Consider the following 8,679-nt stretch of genomic DNA (forward strand, 5'->3'; position numbering starts at 1 on the left):
CTGTATGCCAACAAATCCGATACACTCCATAAAATGGACAAATTCCTCAAAAGACACAATCTACCAAAACTGACTCATGAAGAAATAGAAAATGTGAATAGACCTATAACAAGTAAAGAGATTGAATTAGGAATCAATAAACGACACACAAAGAAAAGCCAGAGGCCTTCGGTTGTGAATCCTACCAAACATTTAAAGAAGAATATCAGTAATCTACAAACTCTTCCCCCCATCCCCTGCCCCCCAAAAAAGAGGAAGGAACATGTCTGTTCCATTGTTCCATTAAGCCAGTATTGCCTCGAAACCAAAGACATCACAAGAAAACTACAGACCAACACCCCTCATGAATATAGCAAAAGTCCTCAATAAATCTTGCAAACTAAATCCAGCAACATACAAAAAAGATTATACACCATGACCAAGTGAAATTTATACCAGGAATGTAAGGCTGATTCAACATTTGAAAATCAATTCATGTAATACACCATATCAACAGAATAAAGGACAAAAAATACATGGTCATATCAACAGTTGCAGAAAAAGCATCTGACAAAATCGAACACCCTTTCATGATAAAAACTCAATAAACTAGAAATAGTTTGATAAAAGCTATTTAACCTGATAAAGGCATCTACGAAAACCCCATAGCTATCATTGTACTTAAATATGAAAGACTGAATGCCTTTCCCCTAAGATCAGGAACAAGACAAGGATGTCCACTACCTCTTCTAGTCGACACTATACTGGACGTGCGAGTCAATATAATTAGGCAAGAAATGAAATTAAAGGCATCCAGATTAGAAACCTATCTCTATCTGCAGATGACATGACTTTGTATATAGAAATTCCAAAAAACGATTAGAATTAATAAATCAGTTCAGCCAGTTTGCAGGGTACAAGATCAGTAAGCAAAAGTCAACTGGTTTCTATATACTAGCAATGAACAACTCAAAAATGAAATTAAGAAAACAATTCCATCAACAACAGCATTAAATATGATAAAATACTTGGAAATAAATTCAACAAAAGAAGTGCAAAACTTGTACTCTGAAAACTATAAGACATTTTTGAAAGAAATCTAAGACCTAAATAAGACTGCCCTGGTGGCGGAAGTCTTGTACCCCTTGTTCACGGATCAGAAGACTTAACATTGTTAAGATACCAATATTCCCCAACTCATCTACAGATTCAGTGTTATCCCAGTCAAAATTCCAGCTGGCTTTTTTTGCAAGAATTAAAAAGCTGACCCTAAAATTCATATGGAAATGTAAGGAACTCAGAATAGACAAAAACACCTTGAAAAACAAAGTTGGAGGGTTCACACTTCTTCTTGATTTCAAAATTTGCTACAAAGTGACAATAATGAAGACACTGTGGTACTGGCATAAAGATAGACATATTTACCAATGGAATAGGATTGAGAGTCCAGCAATAAACCTTAACATGTAGGGTCAACTGCTTTTTGAGAAGGGTGCCAAGACAGTTCAACAGAGAAAGACAGTCTTTTCTCAAATGGTGCTGGGGCAGCTGAATAACCACATGCAAAGGAATGAAGTTGAACTCTTTCCACACACATACACAAAAATTAACTCAGAATGGATCACAGATCTAAATGTAAGAGCTACAACTATAAACTCTTAGAAATATATATAAGAGTAAATCTTTATAATTTCAGGATAGGCAAAGCCTTCTTAGAGATGATACCAAAAGCACAAGCAACAAAAGAAAAAACATACATATTGGACTTCATCAAAATGAAAATGTTTTGCTGCAAAGGACACCATTAAGAAAGTGGCAAATCAAAACTACAATGAGGTATCACCACACACCGGTCAGAATGGCCGTCACCAAAATATCTACAAACAATAAATGCTGGAGAGGGTGTGGAGAAAAGGGACCCCTCCTACGCTGTGGGTAGGAATGTAAACTGGTACAGCTGAGACAGGCCTGGGACCTGGGACCCTTTGCTGCAGTGCTTGCACATGGACACACCTCTCCTTGAGCAATAAAAGACAAAGAAACTATATGGGACTAAAAATAACTGTGTGCACGGGCAGTTGGGGCAAATTCTGGACAAAATATACAAAAGACCAAAAAACTGAAATGCCACTTCTGAAGAGCCGGGAGCAAAAGCAGGGTACTGTGCGTGCCCCCTGCACTCAACCCCACCTAAGGGGTGGGCAGACCACCTAAGCCACCCCTCCGGCTCGACCCCTGTACACACCCCTACCCTCACCCCATATAAGGAACCAGCTCGCACCCGCTCAGGGAGCGAGTCAGCAAGGGAACCTGTCGTTTGCTCCCCGCTGCTGCAGCAGGGATCCCAATAAAGCCTTGTTTGAATTTCTTGTCTGGCCTCTGATCAATTTCTATTGGTTGGGCAAGGCCAAGAACCCTGGTCACCATCACAGCCACTATGGAAAACAGTATGGAGGTTCCTTAAAAAACTAAATATAGAGTTGCCATATGATCCAGGAATCCCACTCCTGGGCATACACCCGGAGAAAACCATAATTCAAAAAGATACACGCACCCCAATGTTCATTGCAGCACTATTTACAATAGCCAGGACATGAAAGCAACCTAAATGTCCATCAACAGAAGAATGGATAAAGAAGATGTGGTACATATATACAATGGAATATTACTCAGCCATAAAAAATAACAAAATAATGCCATTTGCAGCAACGTGGAAGGACCTAGAGATTGTCATACTGAGTGAAGTAAGTCAGACACAGAAAGACAAATATCATATGATATCACTTATATGTGGAATCTAAAAAAAAGGGTACAAATGAACTTATTTACAAAACAGAAGTAGAGCCACAGATGTAGAAAACAAACTGATGGTTACCGGGAGTAAGGGGGAGGGAGAGATAAACTGGAAGATTGGGATTGACACATACACACTACTATATATAAAATAGATAACTAATAAGATAACTAATAGATAACTAATAAGTTCCCTGCTGTATAGCACAGGGAGCTCTACTCAATACTCTGTAATGGCCTATCTGGGAAAATAATCTTTAAAAAAAAAAAGAGTGGCTATATGTATAACTGATTCACTTTGCTGTACACCTGAAGCTAACACAACATTGTAAATCAACTCTACTCCAACAAAAATTTTTTTAAAATAGTGAAATGACAACCCAGAGAATGGGGGAAGAGATCTGAAAATCATATATTGATAAGGGACTTGTACCCAGGCTACATGAAGAATCTTAAAACTTAATAATAAAGCCAAATAACCCAATTTAAAGGGCTCAAATAGACATTTCTCCAAAGATATACGAATGGCCAACAAGCTCATGAGAAGACTCTCAATATCATTAGCCATCAGGGAAATGCAAATCAAAACCAAAATAAGATACCACTTTGCATACTCTAGGATGGCCATGCATCAAAAAGATAGATAATAACAAGTGTTGATGAGGATGCGGAGAAACTGGAACCCTTATACATTGTTGGTGGGAATGTAAAATGGTGCAGTGACTTTGGAAAATTTGGTAATTTTTCAAAAGCTTAAGTATACTGTTACCACATGACCCGGCAATTCCGCTTCTAGGTATATAGCCAAGAGAAATGAAAATAAATATCCACACAGAAATTTGTATAAGAATATTCATAGCAGCATTCATAATAACCCAAAAGTAGAAACAACCCATATGTTCATCAATAAAATGTAGTCTCTCCATACAATGAAATATTTACCACAAAAAGGAAGGCAGTACTGGCATATGCTACAATGTAGACGAACCTTGAAAACATGATGCTGGGTGAAAAGAAGTCAGACTTGAAAGATAACAGACTGCTTGATCCCATTTAAGTGAAATGATCAGATAGGGTAAAAAGAGAGAGACAGAAAGTAGGTTAGCAGCTGCCAGGAGCTGGGGAGGTGGGAAGATAAGGATTGTGACAACTAATGTGTCCAAGGTTTCTTTTGGAGTGAAGAACATGTCCTGGAATTAAACAGTGGCGTTGGTTGCACAACTCTGTGAATACAGGATAGGGAAAACCACTGATCTGTACACTTTAGATGGGTGAATTGTACAGTGAGTTATAGCTCAACAAATAGGTTAAATTAAAAAAAAAGTAAGGCACAGCTCTTGGCAGAGACCAAGTGCCCCCAAATGCAAGCTACAAAGTCCAAGGGAACTCTGTATCTTTCTGGACTTCCCTGCAGGTGGCCCCATCCCTGTTGCTCCTCAGGGTCCCTCCTGTTCGTTGGTCCAGACACCACACTTCTCCCTCTGTTGCTCCTCTTCTGTCTCCTTGCAGACTGGGCCTCAGCCACTCTCGCCCTGCATCATCTCATCCGTTTACATTGACTTAATTCACCAAGGGCTCCCAACTCCACACCTCCAGCCCCATGTGCTCATTGGCAGCTTCCTGGACACCCCTCTCCTCTCATGTTCCAGAGGTCCTCAAACTCTGAACGTTCAGCACGGAACTCACCCTCAGCCCCCGGCTCTACCTGTCCCCCTGCAGGGCCAGTTCCTTGCTGCCAGTGGCCCAAGGGTTAGTTGATCTATAAACCCAAGTGTCATCCTGGAACTCCCCTCTCCTTTGTGCCCCATAATCCAATTAGTTTCCAAGCCCTCCTCCCCCCTCGATCCCCCACTGAACCTCTTTAATGCCAACCGAACCCTTCCGTTTCTCGTTGCTCCTATTACATCTATCATAATAACCTCCAATTATTGAGCAAACATTGCGTGTGGGTGGGTGTGTTAATCTCACACTTTGCTAACAGAGATTGAATAGTTGATGTCCATGGTGCTGGCAACCCCAGTATAATCAGTACTCTCACTTTCTACGTGAGGAAACCGCAGCTTGTCAGAGTGGAGTAAATTGTCCAAGGTCTTAACGCTGTCATCAGGTACATCCCACCCCAAATGCCAAGATCCTAAGCAGCAAAATGCCGCCTGAGGTCACCAACAGTACTGCATGATGGTTCAGCTGTTACATACAAGGATCTGAAGCCAGTCGCCTGGTGTCAGATCCCAACTCTAGAGCTTACGCGTCGGGCGAATTTGGCAAAGTCACTTCACCTCTCGGGGGTGATGACAACACGGTAAGGCTAGTCCAGTATCTAGTCTGCAGGCTGTTGCCATTCACGGGGGCACTTGGAGCAGTTCCCGGCACGGAATGTCCATACCATTATTGTGGCAATAGCCGCTTGCAGACAATTTCAGAGATGGCCCTAACATGCGGATCCGATCATTCTCCCTTTAGGTGACCTCAGGGGACAATGTCGTAACTCCTCAAAACGTCTCGCGCAGTTACCCGCCCGGCCGCCGGCCCTTGCAGCCTCTGCACCCAGCAATCCCGCGCGGGACACACATTTGCCCCCGGACCTTTGCACGTGCCGCCCCCGCGCTAATGCGGGCTGGACCTTCGGAACTCGCCAGGCCCTCCGGCTCGCGGGTCCTCGCACCGCCCAGCGCACACAGCAGGCACTCAACGCTCGTCCCCAGGACGGAGGCCGAAGTCCCAGATGAAGAGAAGCGCGCGCAGCCGCAGACAGGCCCTGCCGTCCGCACCGCCCCGCTTCTCCTCCCCCGCCCCCTGACGTCATCTCGCCGCGCCACCCGCCCCGTCGCCCGGGAAACGCAGGACGCGTCCGCGCGCAGAGGCCGCTGAGGCTGCGCGCAAACGAGGGACTTTCCTCGGACGGTCCCTGGCGCTCTTCCCAGTGGACCTCCCTGCAGAAGAATCCCGGGGGTTCTGTTCCCTCCCTGGTTTTAGGGCACTGCTTGACGTGCATTTGACAGGGAACGTGCTTTGGACATCTCTAGGTGGAATTGGGTGGACATAATGACTTTTTGGGCGGCGGCGAGGTGGGGAGAGAAGAAGGGTTCACACACTACTCAGGGTTGTTTTGCTGGGTAGATAGAGATGCCATGGAGACCGACATAGGAGGAGCCACTTGGGGGAAGAGAAAGGGAGTTCTGTTTTGCACATGTTTTCTTAGCTGCTTCCTGGTAAAGCTGCCAGGAGCTGGTGTGAGCAGTAGGGCAGGGTGTGAGCTCTTTCGGTAACTCAGCTGGCGATGATCTGGCTGTCCTCTGCTGGGGCTCTGCTGTCAGTCCCCAACCGCCCACTCTTGTCCTTTTGACATCTGTCCCACTCCACCCTGTTGGGCGCACCCATTCCCTGCTCATTTTGAGTCATTTGCTCTTTTGGCCATTGTCGGTAACTGCAATTATTTGAACACATTGTTAACACTAAAGTCTCCTCCAAAACTCTGGCCACTTGTCTCTCCTTATCCCCTTCCTCCTTTCTCTCCCACCACCACCACCTCCCTTACCAGTTCAGGATCCGCAGAAGAGTGGTTGGAAAGGAGTCACCAGGTCACTGGGTTGGGATGGGCGGTGATGATTTGGTACCAAGTATGGTCCTGTCACAGCTCTGCCAGGACCACAAGCATCAACCTCCTTCCCCGTAGTAAACCTACATCAAGTACTAGGCAGCTGAGAATGGTATTGGGAAAGAGTTATGCAATGCAATATGGTTTTGTATGAGATGCACACACAAAGGGCCGAAGCTTTGATCTTCATGGCAAATGTTACAGGCATGAGTCAATGAAAGAATTTATTTTTGGAAACCATAAACCCAACAGTTCAATCCAAAGGGTTTAAACACTGAAGGAGGCTTGGCATCAGGGGAGTGTCTGGCTGAGGACCTAGAAAGTAATGGGGAGGATGGGCTCCTACTGAAGTGGCGTGAAGCCCACGTTCAGTCAGCATGATGGGGCTGGCGCTCAGGACACTCAGAGCCTAGAGGGCCTTCCCGCTGAAGCCTCAGCCGCTGCTTTCCCTGAGCTCCACCCGGCGTCCAGCACTTAGATGTTGAGGACCCAGCCTGGAGGGTGTTTGGGAGTCCCACTTGGGTCTCTCTAGAGCCACACTGTCCAATACAGTAGCCACTAGCCTCATGCGCCTATTTTAATTCAAATGTGCATTAGTTAAATACATTTCACATTAAGTTCCCCTGTTGCATTAGCTACAGTTCACATGCTCCAGAGCCACATGTGGCTACTGTTTCAGACAATGCAGACATAGAACATTTCCATCCTCACTGGAAGTTCTCTAGGCTAGCAGTATCCTGAGACCACTCCCAACCCCAGGCCACAGCTTACAACCTTGACCTAAGCCTGGCTCTGACACACTGCCTTCCCTCATGGACATTTTCACTCAGAAATTATCACTGGGTGTATCCAGTGTGCCAAAAACTAAGCTAGGGCTATGGTGGCAAACAAGCCAGAGTTCCTGACCTAAGGACGCTTGTGTTCCAGAGGAAGGAAACAAAACACACTACAACGCTTGGATAATTATAAGAAAACAAAACAGGGCAATAAGATATGAGGTGTCTGGAGGGCTCTTTTTTTGGCGGGGGGCGGGGGGGGGGGGCGTTCAGGAAGCCCCGTCTCAGGAGAGGACATTTAATCTGAGCTCTTAATTGGGAGAAGATAGGGAACGAGCATTCCAGGCAGAGGGAACAGAGTGGGAGAGAGGGGAATGAGCTTCCAAGTTCCAAGGACGAGAAGCGCCCCGTGCAGGGCTTAGCAGGTGAGGGAAGGGAAACGAGGTGGCAAGGGAGGCAGGAACCAGCCTGAGCGGGACGTCGGAGGCAGGTGCCCAAGAGTCAGGTTACCTGCAATTTTGATTCAACGTGTGGGCTTCTGGCAAGGAACCGGCGTGAGCTTATGCAGGGATACTGCCCCCATCGAACTGGAATTTTCTACCTCCCCCTAAACATTGGCCTCTGGATTTATGACCTCACATTGCTGCACTCAGGTCCAACTGCTTGACACTTGAAAGCTGATACTTGAGAGGCAGGTGTTGGTATAAAGGAAAGGTTGCTTTATTCAGGAGTCAGCAACCAGGGGAAAAGGTGGACTCCTGTCCAAAGGCCAACTACCCACTGCCAATCAGTGGGCAAGGGCTTTTATTTTTATTTTTTATTTAATTAATTAATTTATTTATTTTTGGCTGCGTTGGGTCTTTGTTGCTGCGTGCAGGCTTTCTCTAGTTGCAGCGAGCGGGGGCTACTCTTCGTTGAGGTGCATGGGCTTCTCATTGCGGTGGCTTCTCTTGTTGCGGAGCACGGGCTCTAGGTGCGCGGGCTTCAGTAGCTGTGGCGCACGGGCTTAGTTGCTCTGCGGCATGTGGGATCGTCCCCGACCAGGGATCAAACCCGTGTCCCCTGCATTGGCAGGCGGATTTCCTGCGCCACCAGGAAAGTCCCAGAGGAGCCTTATAGTGTAAAAAATCTTCCCCTCCTTCTGCAGCCTCTGCACCCCGTATATCTTGACTGTTGCACTTTTCATATTCCTTGATCATTGTCTTACCTGTCTGCCTCCTCTGTCGGCCTGAAGGTTCCTCAAGGGCAGGATCTTACTTCACCCTGCATCCTCAATACTTAGCCCAGGTCCCTCCACATGTTAGCAACTAATAAAGTTTGTAATTATTAATCTTTTGGCTGCCCCACCTGGCTAAACATCTTTGGATAGTGGCGGAGGTTGAATTATGTCTCCCCCCAAAGACATGCCAAAGTCCTAACCCACCATACCTGTGACCTTATTTGGAAAAAGGGTCTTTGCAGGAGAAGAGACACAGAGAAACACAAGAAGGCCACATGATCATAGAGGCAGTGATTAGAGTTATGTGGCCACAA

General features: G+C 45.9%; 1 protein-coding gene across 2 annotated transcripts in view; it reads right to left on the reverse strand.

Annotated features, from left to right (window-relative positions):
• Positions 1–5,525, reverse strand: part of ACOX3 (acyl-CoA oxidase 3, pristanoyl) — a 47,597-nt gene extending 42,072 nt beyond the window's left edge. The window contains exon 1 of one of the 2 annotated variants that reach the window (XM_036853954.1): positions 5,358–5,525. The gene's annotated coding sequence lies outside the window, so the exon portion shown is untranslated. Of the gene's footprint in view, positions 1–5,286 lie in introns of both variants that reach the window. The other variant, XM_036853955.1, reaches the window with a different exon arrangement.
• Positions 5,526–8,679: the final 3,154 nt, after the last annotated feature.

The sequence above is a fragment of the Balaenoptera musculus genome, chromosome 5 (genome assembly GCF_009873245.2).
Source record: "Balaenoptera musculus isolate JJ_BM4_2016_0621 chromosome 5, mBalMus1.pri.v3, whole genome shotgun sequence".
Classification (NCBI taxonomy): Eukaryota; Metazoa; Chordata; class Mammalia; order Artiodactyla; family Balaenopteridae; genus Balaenoptera; species Balaenoptera musculus.